Raw genomic sequence first — 13987 nt, forward strand, 5'->3', positions numbered from 1 at the left:
TTCTGAGTATCATAATAGAAAAGAGGAGAAATAAATGGTGAGGTAAATGTAACAGCCCCATAAGTGCAATTATGTACTATGTATGACAGTCAAGAAATGTACTTTTCATGCTTAGTATTAAAACGTACTTTCAATTCGGAGGACTGGGTTGCAGCACACAGAGAGTAATCACACTAAATTCAAATATTCAAATTCAAATGTTTATTCAGGTAAAATTCATACATACAACGTGTGATACAAACATTCATGGATTAAATAAATAAACAAATAAATTTGGAAGGTCATTAATGTAGACGAGAAAGAGGAGAGGTCCAAGTATGCTGCCCTGGGGAACACCAATGTTGATGGGTAGGGTCGGAGAAATGGAATTATTCACAGAAACATACTGGAGCCTGTCAGTAAGGTAAGACTTGGGGTATTGTAGGGAGTGTCCTCTGACTCCATAATGATGTAATTTAAGTAGAAGGTTTTCGGTGGTTGACAGTGTCAAAAGCCTTACGTAGGTCCACAAATATCCCAACAGGGAACTCATTTTTATCAAGAGCTGAATGTATCAAGTTAATCATACTAATAAGTGCATCGTTAGTACTTTTTTGGGGGGTCTGAAGCCATATTGACAAGAGCTAAGTATATTGTGTTTGGCTAGATAAGAGTAAAGCTGCTTGTAGATTAGTTTGTTAAATATTTTTGACAAGTTTGGCAGGATTGATATAGGTCTGTAGTTGTTAACATCAGTGAGATCACCACATTTGTGGATAGGGGTTACTCTCGCATTTTTTAGAATATCTGGAAAGGTTTGGAGTTCAAGTGACTTGTTGAAGAGCAGTGCAATAGCAGGAGCTAAAGATCTGGAGGCTTTTTTTGTAAATTAAAGTTGGTATCTCCTCTAGAGCACTAGACTTAGTTTTAATGGAAAGGTGACGTGACGTGACGTGAAGGCTAACGTGACTACATCAATAATAAGATCCGTAGGAGCCGTGATGAGGATTCGAACCCATGCGGTGGGTGTTTCCACCGAGGTAGAGGAGCGTCAGAGGTAGAACGAGTCCTGGAGGACAGAGCCAGAGTGCATGGGAGGGGGAAGGATTGTGTGAAACTCTGGTTCGGCTTCAGTAGAAGCTTCAGGATATCCTTGTGTGTTCAGTAGAACTCTAGGTTGCAATCCTTATACCATGTCGTGGTCCAATCGCTAGCATGTGTGCGTGGGAACACCCTCCACATAGGTTCGAACCCTCATTACGGCTCCTTCGGATTTTCTCACTCTTGTATATGTATAAATAAAATAAAAAATAAAATAATTATCTATCCCTCTATCCTTCCATCCACCAACTTAAAAATTGTCCTACTCATCTTTCTATTTATTTATTTATTTATTTATTTATTATTTATTTATATATATATACAAGAAGGTACATTGGGTTTGTGAGAATACATTGGATAGTACAGTATTTACATTCTTGTAAAGCCACTAGTACGCACAGCGTTTCGGGCAGGTCCTTAATCTAGCAGATAATTATAAGTAGGTAATTTCAATCAGAATTGATAAATGATAAAGATACATTACAAGAGAAAAATGAGATGAGAGAGATAAGTAGGTATATTAAAGCATATTGTTATATTAAAGCTCTGATTGATTACATTGACAGCTTGATTAGTAATTTAAACAAAGTTAATAGACACCATACAGCAGATTGACAGCACATATAAGACAGCAATGATCACAATGGTAAAGATGTTCAGATTGGGTACATAAAGATTAGGAGACTGGGTAGCAAAAGATACAGATAAACAAGATTTATATTCATTTATCATTCATTTATTCATTCAGATTTATATTCATTTATCATTCATTTATTCATTCAGATTTATATTCATTTATCTATCCGACTGTCCATCCATCTATCCATCCATTTATACAATACAATACAATACAATTTTATTTAGGTAAGGTACATACATACAATAAATTTTTACAAGGATTGGTTGACTTATAGGTAGAGCTAGTACATACAATGCCTAAAGCCACTATTACGCAAAGCGTTTCGGGCATAATTTACTCATCTGTAATTACAATTATTACTTAACCTATACCTATAATAGGTTAAATAATAATTGTAATTACGAAGCAATAAAATGCTTATCTTAACATACTAAGAAGGTTAGGTAAGGTCGGTGTTTTCTATGAAGCTTTTCAAGGTAAACTAAAATATTCACAATAAATTAGTATGTCACATATGCACGTATTTAATAAGTCAATATTGACTATAAGAAAGTGCGAGAACGGGTTGCAATAGACAGATGAGCAAATGGATGGATAGATGGATGGACAGTCGGATAAATAAATGAATAAATAGAAAGATGAGTAGGACAATTTTTAAGTTGGTGGATGGAAGGATAGAGGGATAGATAATTATTTTATTTTTTTAGTTACATGGTAGACACATCTGTAATGTGTGTTGCATGGTAGACACACCTGTAATTTGTGTTGCATGGTAGACACACCTGTAATGTGTGTGTTGCATGGTAGACACATCTGTAATGTGTGTTGCATGGTAGACACATCTGTAATGTGTGTGTTGCATGGTAAACACATCTGTAATGTGTGTTGCATGGTAGACACACCTGTAATGTGTGTTGCATGGTAGACACACCTGTAATGTGTGTTGCATGGTAGACACACCTGTAATGTGTGTTGCATGGTAGACACACCTGTAATGTGTGTTGCATGGTAGACACACCTGTAATGTGTGTTGCATGGTAGACACACCTGTAATGTGTGTTGCATGGTAGACACACCTGTAATATGTGTTGCAAGATAGAGTGTTCGCCATGCCAAAAATCAATACGGTTCTTGACAGTGTTCGTCGTGCTCCCCATAGATACCGCTCAACCTGGTTTCTGCTCTTCCGGAACATATTAGATATTAGTTTAAAAATATATATAAATATAAAACATGACGTTCATTTGCATTCAGTTTACACGAGGAAGCGTGAGTGTGGAAGGCGAGGCAGCCTACACGCGTGGAGGCAGCATATAGAGGGTGGCGGGGAGCAGACAGGGGCAGCAGCAGCAGCAGCAGACATTGGCTTGACGTGTGGGAGGAACCAGTATACTCTCTCCCTGTGTCAGGGTAGGGCGCCGCTCCCTCGTACTTTATACCTAACAAACGTTGATTCACAGTGTTGCTCTACACGATATTATACTTGTGTGGTGCTCCGAGAGTCACCCTACTGGAATTCTTCACTGAATAACTAGCGTAATTTGAGGAAAAATATGGAAATATTATGGAACACCGAGATACATTCCTTGTCATAATCCTCCACAAGGCCTATCGTTTGTTTGTAAATATCTAATTAATTATACACACTAATACCCATCTTGTGCGCGTGGTGGTGGCAGTTAAAGAGGTACATGATGGGCTCACGAACTGAGTTTATATGAGAGCCACTGACACTAGTGGCCTCGACGAGGACAGGAAGTCGGCGGCTTGTTGAAAGTCCTCCCATTTGCCTTGATGCTCTTTTCCAGCTGTACTTTAAAAGTTAACAGAGTTTTGGCATTTACGGCTTGGGCGGGTAGGCAGTTCCATGGGTTTATATCCCTGTGGGTAAAAAACATCTCCTTTTCTCGGTCCTACTTTGTGGCTTGTTGAGCTTGTTTGTGTTACATCTGTTTGTCTTGTTTATTGTTTGTGTTACAACTGATCGTTTGAAGAAATTATCTGGATCAACATCTTCCAAATTGTTCAGTATTTTAAAAGTTTCAATGAGATCGACCGCCCTGTCATGCCTTGTTGTTAGCCCTGTGGCCCTCAATCGTTCCTGATACCTGAGTTAACTTAGCTCTGGAATAATTTTTGTTACCCGGTGTTGCACCTTCTCCAGAGCAGCTATATCCTCTTGAAGAGGGGTCTCCATGTTTGGTATACAGTAATCCAAACGGGGGGGGGGGGCGCACCAGAGATTCATACAGTTGAATCACTGCCTTCTTTTCCTTAAAGTCAAAGGTACACTTGATTATTCCAAGTGTTTGGTTAACTTTTTTGACTGCTGCTCCCACCTGTTGTGTAACTTTCAGTGAGTGGTGGATTTTGATTCCAAGGTCATTCTCTTCTGCTGTAATGTAATGTTATTAATTTGGTAGTTGTGGGGCGGGTTGTTATGTCCCATATGCAAGGTCTTGCATTTGTCAATATTAAAAAGCATTGGCCAGTCATCTGACCATTTGTAGAGTTCCTGTAAATCTCTTTGTAAGGCTTCAATATCATTATCATTTCCTACTTTACCATAAATCTTTGTGTCATCTACAAGTTTGATGATATGGTTTGTAATATTCTCATCTATGTCATTGATGTATATGACAAAAAGGGTTGGCCCCAAAATGGACCCCTGTGGTCCATTTTGGGTCCATTTTGGGGCCACTTGACACATTGCTCTAATAAGATTCATTCCCATTTAGCACGACCCTTTGTTTTCTTTGTTTTAGCCATTGCTTTATACATTCTAATATTCTTCCATTTATTCCATGTGCCTGTAATTTCCTCGCCAGTCTTTCCTGTGGTACCTTGACAAAGACTTTAGCAAAATTCATGTATACTCCATCCACCGAAGTCCTTTGTTTGAGTAGCTGGTTACCGTTTCCAAAAATGTGAGCAGGTTTGTAAGGCAGGATTTATTTTAAACAAACCCATGTTGTGTCAATTTTACAAGATTGTTCGCTAAAAGATGGTGAATTATTCCCTCCATGAGATTGCATATGTGTATGATGTCAAGCTGATTGAACGGTAGTTCTCTGTTGAGCTCTTTCTGACTTTTTTAAAACAGGAGTAACAGTTGCATATTTCCAATCGAAGTGGAGCTATCCCTTGGTTCAGAGATCTTCTGAAAAGGAGTTTCAGTGGTAGGCATATAGTTCCTCTGCTAGTTCCTTTATGACTTTGAATTGAATTCTATCAACATCTGGAGGTTTTGAGTCTTTTAGTTTGCCAATGTTCTCCCCGATTATGTTGCTTGTTATGGGTATATCCCTTAATTTATTCTCTTCACCTCCTTCAATACTGTCAGCAGAATATTAATGTTTATGTTAGCACTCGTTGTAACTAGTTAATCATTGTTGTCGTCGCTTTCTTAGCTAAACGAATGTTGTGGTTCAGTTCCCGAGCCCAACATATGCCTCTGTAACAGCCGCCACAGCACACAGGATAGGTAATGGTGTGAATTACCATTCACATGATAAGTATGGAGCCCGCTACCAATCACAGGATAGGTATGAGGTCCATTAGCAATCACAGGATAGGTATGGGGTCCGCTACCAATCACAGGATAGGTATGAGATACAGAATGTGATGCGCTTTCCCCCTTCAAAGTGCCACTGTCGTTCATTGGCACCCCAGTCACAAGGAGAGAGGAGTCACTCACCAAGTCCCTCCCTCCCCACTACTCTGAGGAGTGGGATAAGGCCGGAGCCTCTTCGTACCACAGGTTGCGAAACTCACTTACCCTCAGCTGCCCTCGAAATGGCCTGATCACCTGCAGTCGCTGCTTTCGGGGCACATGAACTCCCGTGCCAAGCTGTCACAAAGGTACTCCACAAACAATTAGTCGCCAAAATGATAGGCTCTGCTTTAGTGTTCAGATATTTGGGGGGAGGGGGCTAGGCTAAGTACCCTATATTGTTGTTGTGCGCCTCTCCCCATACTGTAAAATGAATAACTTCCCTCCTACAGTGATTATGTCTCAGCACAGTGTAAATTCCAATGATATTCCATCCTCACTAACTAATGTTCAGGACTACCTTACAGGTAACTATCCAGAGTCTCAGTACCTAGCTCAAGCTAATTCCACTGATGTTAATGAGATAATCCTTCTCTTACAACAAAGTCTAGTGCCCTTGCTGAGATACCAACTCTAATTTACACAAAAAGCCTCCAGAGTTCTAGCATCCTTTCCGGATACTCTAAAAAAAGCGAGAGTAACCCCAGTTCATCAATGTGGTGATCTCACTAATGTCAACAATTTCAGATCTATATCAATCCTGCCAACCTTGTCAACAATAGTTGAAAAGATAATCTACAAGCAGCTTTACTCTTATCTAGCCAAACACAATATACTTAGCTCTTGTCAACATGGCTTCAGACCCCCCCCCAAAAAAACACTAACCATGGGCTAATATTAACTTGACACATGCAGCTCTTGATAAAAATGAGTTCCCTGTTGGGTTATTTGTTGACCTACGTAAGGCTTTTGACACTGTCAACCACCAAAACCTTCTTCTTAAATTACATCATTATGGATTCAGAGGACACTCCCTACAATACCTTCAGTCTTACCTTACTGACAGGCTCCAGTATGTTTCTGTGAATAATTCCATTTCTCCCACCCTACCCATCAACATTGGTGTTCCCCAGGGCAGCATACTTGGCCCTCTCCTCTTTCTCATCTACATTAATGACCTTCTAAATGCCTCTTAACACCTCAAACCAATCTTATTTGCTGACGACACAACCTTCATTTTCTCAAGTCTTGACCCCTCTTGCTCTGAATGTCACAATGAACACTGAACTAAATAAAGTCCATTTTTGGCTAACTGCCAACAAACTCGCCCTTAACATTGACAAAACCTTCTATATTTTGATTGGTTATAAACCCTCAGATCAAATAAATCTAAGAATAAACAATATCCAAATTAGTAACGAAGTAGATGGTAAATTCTTTGGTGTCCTCATTGATAACAAGCTCAATTTCCAGGGACACATTCTAAATATAGCAAAAAAAGTTTCTAAAACTGTTGACATTCTTTCTAAGATCAGATATTATGTACCTCGCTCTGCCCTGGTGACGCTCTATTACTCTCTCATCTATCCTTATCTCAATTATGGTACAGCATTTGTGCTTGGGGTTCTACTACCCAAAATCATCTACGTCCTCTAATTACTCAACACAAAGCTGCTATTAGAACAATATCAAACTGGCCCCAGACAGCACTCGGTACCATTACTTAAATCTTTGATTGTGTTAGATATTACGTCACTGCACATTCTCTCAAGTGTACTCTATATATTAAAAACTCTGAACTATAATGTCATTCCTGACCTTCAACGCTTCCTAGAAGGTTGTAACAGAGCCCATGAGCACCACACCAGAAACAAATAGCTATTTGATATTCCAAGAGTGCGACTTAACCAAACTAGAAATGCTCTATAAATCAAGGGACCCAGAATGTGGAATGACCTTCCCAGTCATGTCAAAAGCTGTACCTCTCTCAACCAGTTTAAGAGAAAAACTAAGTATTTCTGAACAAACTCCATGTAACCTACCTTACCCCTAAATGTCAACCCATGTCTTGCTATTTTCAAACAATACTGTTTGTTGACCAACTTGTTTAATTGCTGATTTCTGCCATGTTCCCCTCCCCCCTTTTCAACACAATTTATACTTTAATCTCAATTAGTATTAAGTTTTAGTCTAACTGGTCTTTTTCCCACACCGTGCCTGAAACGCCGTGCGTATTAATGGCTTTAGGTATTGTATGTACTAGCTCTATCTATATATCTAACATTATGTTTGTAACTCATCTTCTATGTATGTAATTTTACCTGAATTTGAATTTGAAATGTGTATATTCATCTCACCACCCATGGCACGTGAAGAATGGGCGACAGGAAACACCAGAATAAAATATATATAAACATTTAATAACAACACAAAAATGAGTTGCAACCCGTTCTCGCACTTGCTTATAGTCAATATTTGGCTTATGAATAAGTGCATATGTGACATACTAATTTATTGTGAATATTTGAGTTTACCTTGAAAAGCTGAATAGAAAACACCGATCTAACCTAACCTGCTTATTATGTTAAGATATTACAATTAGTACTTAACCTATACCCATATTGATAATACAGTTTTATAAAAAATATAAAACAAAACTAAAATATTTAAATAAATTTTAAAATAACTTAGGATATTGTCAATTTTTATATAAAATTTCTATTGTTTAATAAACTGAGAAGAAGATTCAGTACCTTGGGGAAAAAAAACATGACTTGGAATATCACAAATTTACTAATTTATAAGCAAAATATTGACTATAAGCAATAAGTCATATATGTACTGTCTTGTGCGGGAGCGAGTTGCACAAATGACATAAAATTAATATAAATTTGGTTTGTGACAACACTGCCATGAAATGTGAAGCCATCTGGCAACAACATGCACCCGACATTCGCCTTAACTGAAATAACTGCCAGCTGGTTACTTAACATCAATTGTGACACTAGCTCTCCACATGTCAGTTGCTTAACTTAGAAACTGTACTTGTGGTCGATCTCGAACCCATTGTTGATGTGACGTTGTGTATTGAATTTTGTAACTTGCTTAGCTAAATGAATTGTGGGGTTCAGTCCCTGGGCCCATTATGTGCCAAAATTGCATTATAACCAAAATTCAAATAAAATCAATGTTCAAATCAAATGTTTATTCAGGTATAAGTACATACATACCAGATGAGTTACAAAGATAATGTTTGACTTCTCGATAGAGCTAGTACATGCAATGCTTAAAGCCACTAATACGCACAGAGTTTCGGGCAAGGTGGGTGAAAAAACACTTGGACGAAAATTTAATACTGAGATCAAAGCATAAATTGAGAGTGAAAAAGGGAGAAAGGGGGAAAAAAACATGGCAAAAATCAGCAATTAGACAAGTTGGTCGACAGTTTTGTCTGAAAATAGCAAGACGTGGGTAGACATTTAAGGGGTAAGATAGGTTATATGGAGTCAATTAGGTAGTACTTAGTTTTTCTCTTAAACTGATTGAGAGAGGTACAGCCTTTGACATGATTGGGAAGGTCATTCCACACTCTGGCTCCCTTGATTTGTAGAGCATTTCTAGTTTGGTTAAGGCTCACTCTTGGAATATCAAATAGGTATTTGTTTCTGGTGTGGTGCCCATGGGTTCTGTTACAACCTTCTAGGAAGCGTTTAAGGTCAGGATTGGCATTACAGTTCAGTGTTTTAAATATATAGAGTACACATGAGAGGATGTGCAGTGACTTAATATCTAACATATTCAAAGATTTAAGTAAGGGTACCGAGTGCTGTCTGGGGGCCCATTTGATATTATTCTAATTTGCAGACGAGGCGTCACAATATCGTGGCTGAAATATGTTGACCAAACCACACACTAGAAAGTGAAGGGACGACGACGTTTCGGTCCGTCCTGGACCATTATCAAGTCGATTGTGTTCCAGGTCGGACCGAAAGAATGGTTGAGCCAAAGAATAGTCCAGGACGAACCGAAACGTCGTCGTCCCTTCACTTTCTAGTGTGTGGTTTGGTCATCATTCTAATAGCAGATTTGTGTTGAGTAATTAGAGGGCGTAGATGATTTTGGGTAGTAGAACCCCAAACACAAATACCATAATTGAGATAAGGACAGATTAGAGAGTAATAGAGCGTCACCAGGGCAGGGCGAGAAACATAATATCTGATCTTAGAAAGAATGTCAACAGTTTTAGAAACTTTTTGCTATATATTGAATGTGGTCCTGGAAATTCAGCTTGTTATCGATGAGGACACCAATGAATTTACCATCTACTTTGTTACTAATTTGGATATTGTTTGTTCTTAGATTAATTTGATCTGAGGATTTATTACCAAACAAAATATAGAAGGTTTTGTCAATGTTAAGTGTGAGTTTGTTGGCAGTTAGCCAAAGATGGACTTTATTTAGTTCAGTGTTCACTGTAACATTTAGAGCAAGAGGGTCAGGACTGGAGAAATGAAGGTTGTGTCGTTAGCAAATAAAACTGGGTTGAGGTGTTAAGAGGCATTTGGAAGGTCATTACTGTAGATGAGAAAGAGGAGAGGGCCAAGTATGCTGCCCTGAGGAACACCAATGTTCATGTGTAGGGTCGAAGAAATTATAGAAATAGTGCTCCATGTTTCTCCATTAAGAGAAATACTGTTCCATGTTTTCTTTATGGTGCCCTTAATTTGGTAAAATTTATTTTCATAGTATTGTATTTTGGTTCTCCTAGTTATTTTAGACAGCATTGATGAGTATCTCCTTGAAACTTCTTTAGAGATGATCCCTAATTTATACTTGTCATGGTCATGACCACTCACAAGATGGGTATGGGGTCCACTACCACTCACAAGATGGGTATGGGCTCCACCACCACTCACAAGATGGGTATGGGGTCCACCTCCACTCACAAGATGGGTATGGGCTCCACCACCACTCACAAAATGGGTATGGGGTCCACCATCACTCACAAGATGGGTATGGGGTCCACCACCACTCACAAGATGGGTATGGGGTCCACCTCCACTCACAAGATGGGTATGGGGTCCACCACCACTCACAAGATGGGTATGGGCTCCACCACCACTCACAAGATGGGTATGGGCTCCACCACCACTCACAAGATGGGTATGGGCTCCACCACCACTCACAAGATGGGTATGGGGTCCACCTCCACTCACAAGATGGGTATGGGGTCCACCACCACTCACAAGATGGGTATGGGCTCCACCACCACTCACAAGATGGGTATGGGCTCCACCACCACTCACAAGATGGGTATGGGCTCCACCACCACTCACAAGATGGGTATGGGCTCCACCACCACTCACAAGATGGGTATATGGTAGATAATAAATGAAGCCAACAAGGAGACTGGTAGTTAATGGTAGTTAATGGTAGTCAGTGCCGTAAGCGACCTTCACTGCCTCACCCCTCGTCTGACTCACCAATGCCACAGCGAACACTTACTCAACAATAATACCATGAATTCAATTCATGTTAATTCACGTTACTCATATGAAATTACTGAACAGATACGCCGTTGATCTGGTTGTTGTTGTTGTTGTTGTTGTTAAAGATTCGCTACCTGGAACAAACAGTTCCAAGTAGCACGGGCTATGGTGAGCCCGTAGTGCCTTAATGATCTGGTGTATTATACTTCCTTCTCCCCCCCCCCTTTTCACCAGCACCTTGTGACACCCCCCCCCCCCTCACCACCTGAAGCTTGCCCCATCCTCCCCTTCTCCCTCTCCCCCACGACTAGAATGTTGCCCCATTCCTCATGCAGCATGAGGACCTTGCCACATCACGGTCTCATTACATTAATACAAGTCAAATGTGTAGACCGCGCCCTCGCATACTTGTCTTGTTGGGAGCTGGTTGACGAGGCTCTCTGCTGAATTAGGCAGGGTGATCCTTGCTAATAATGGCTACTCTAATTAGTTTAATTGATGGAAGACCTCATTACCAGCAGGATGAATCGCCGGTCGCTTTAAGAAACGGTCAGCACTACAAAATCGGTCAGCACTTGGACGGTAGAGCGACGGTCTCGCTTCATGCAGGTCGCCTTGTAAGAGAGAGAGATGTCGTCTGTGCCTCTGTGTGATTGATTGATTGATGAAGATTAAGCCACTCAAAAGGTGGCACGGGCATGAATAGCCCGTAAGTGGTGGCCCTTTTGAGCCATTACCAGTATCAAGAGTTGATACTGGAGATCTGTGGAGGTGCGACTGCACCCTACGGGACGGGAGATGTCTCCCCCGTAGGCCTCTGTGTGCCAACACGAAAACTATTATAGTCCCAATGGTGTAATATATATTCTAGACAAGAAGTCTCTGAAGGCGCCTGACAATGTACAAATAACAAGGCACAATAAAAATTGTTTTTACACGCAAGGATACCATTAACAGTAATATCCTGACCGACAATAGAGAAGACATAGTGGAGGTGCTGCTACACATCACTCTCACTCTACTGTTAACAGCCAGCGAGGCGGGACCAAAGAGCCAAAGCTTAACCCCCGCAAGCACAAATAGGTGAGTACCTACACACATCCTACCATCCTACAGACCAAAGCTCACACCTCACCTACTGCCTCAGCCACCATCTCCTGGGTAAAACCTAGTCCAACCACTTGGGCTGGACGGTAGAGCGACGGTCTCGCTTTATACAGCTCGGCGTTCAATCCCCAACCGTCCAAGTGGTTGGGCACCATTCCTTTCCCCCCGTCCCATCCCAAATCCTTATCCTGACCCCTTCCAATTCCTATATAGGCAAGGCTCGATATTGGGGACAACCTTTTTGTTATATATTTCAATGGCATCAGTAAAATATGACAAACCACATCATCAAATTTGCAGATGACACTAAGATCTATGATAAAGTAAGAAGGGAAAAAGATATTGAGGCCTTACGAAGAGATCCCCCTTAACTCTACAATATTGGGGGGACCTTTGACAAGCCGCCGGCTTGCTATCCTCGTCGAGGCCACTAGAATTAGTGGCTCTCGGGTAAATTCCGGTCAAAGGACATCGCTGCTATGGAGAAGTACGAATCAAAGCGACACTACAACACAGACAGTGACAGACGAGAGGCACAACCTTCCAGCTCACAGACGAGGAACACCACCTTCCAGCTCACAGACGAGGAACACCACCTTCCAGCTCACAGACGAGGAACACCACCTTCCAGCTCACAGACGAGGAACACCACCTTCCAGCTCACAGACGAGGAACACCACCTTCCAGCTCACAGACGAGGAACACCACCTTCCAGCTCACAGACGAGGAACACCACCTTCCAGCTCACAGACGAGGAACACCACTTGTGGCTCAACAAGCCACACTAGAGGAAAGACAATATGTTTTGTCTTCCATAGGGTTATATAGGCAGCGCCACTCATCCTGTGAGTGAACACACCGCCATATTGACAGTATTGGGCAGCGCCACTCATCCTGTGAGTGGACACACCGCCATATTGACAGTATTGGGCAGGGCCACTCATCCTGTGAGTGAACACACCGCCATATTGACAGTATTGGGCAGCGCCACTCATCCTGTGAGTGGACACACCGCCATATTGACAGAATTGGGCAGGGCCACTCATCCTGTGAGTGAACACACCGCCATATTGACAGTATTGGGCAGCGCCACTCATCCTGTGAGTGGACACACCGCCATATTGACAGTATTGGGCAGCGCCACTCATCCTGTGAGTGGACACACTGCCATATTGACAGTATTGGGCAGCGCCACTCATCCTGTGAGTGAACACACCGCCATATTGACAGTATTGGGCAGCGCCACTCATCCTGTGAGTGGACACACCGCCATATTGACAGTATTGGGCAGGGCCACTCATCCTGTGATTGAACACACCGCCATATTGACAGTATTGGGCAGCGCCACTCATCCTGTGAGTGGACACACCGCCATAGTGACAGTATTATGACCCTGTAGGTGTCTACTACCGTGTGGGGTCAATGATCAACTAATTACTCAGCAAAACATCGTTGGATCATTGTATAAATAGCTATGTCATGACGTGATAACTGGCTCTTCTGGCATATTATATAGTCTTTATTTAACCCTACATATTGCTTCTATCTTCTCCGCTCTGGGTCTTTTCAGAGAATCTCTGCAATAACGTAGTATTTCCTGTTGTGTCCAAAAGCTTTAATGTCAAAAAAGATCTTTTTGTAACGACAAAAATAGCATAGAACCAGCACCAGGAGCGGAAGAACACGTCCGAACACTCGTGTTGAGCACTGGCTTAAGTGCAACACAATATTGCTCAGGGAGGAAATGTTGATGTTACAGATGTTGATCATTTGTGGTCCATTGTTTGTAAACTCTTTTTTTTTTAGTTTTAAACATATGACTTCAAAGTTGCTAATAGGTCTTTGCATACAAGCCGTGTATATATCAATCATAGTTCCGCACACCGTCACCCACTTTGCAAAATTATTTAATAAAACAAACACACATACGTCCCGCAATGAGATAAATTAAATATTGCAAAAAAAAAAAACATTTATAACATTTATATCGCGATCTATATTTTGTCCCGGTATAGAACGTTGTACCTAGGATAATACGAGGATAATACAGCGAAAGTGAGTGACAAATCAGAACACGGGGGATTAAGCTTCTCTACCTTGTGTTGGAGGAGCTCGACG

This window comes from Procambarus clarkii, chromosome 86 (genome assembly GCF_040958095.1).
Source record: "Procambarus clarkii isolate CNS0578487 chromosome 86, FALCON_Pclarkii_2.0, whole genome shotgun sequence".
NCBI classification, from domain to species: domain Eukaryota; kingdom Metazoa; phylum Arthropoda; class Malacostraca; order Decapoda; family Cambaridae; genus Procambarus; species Procambarus clarkii.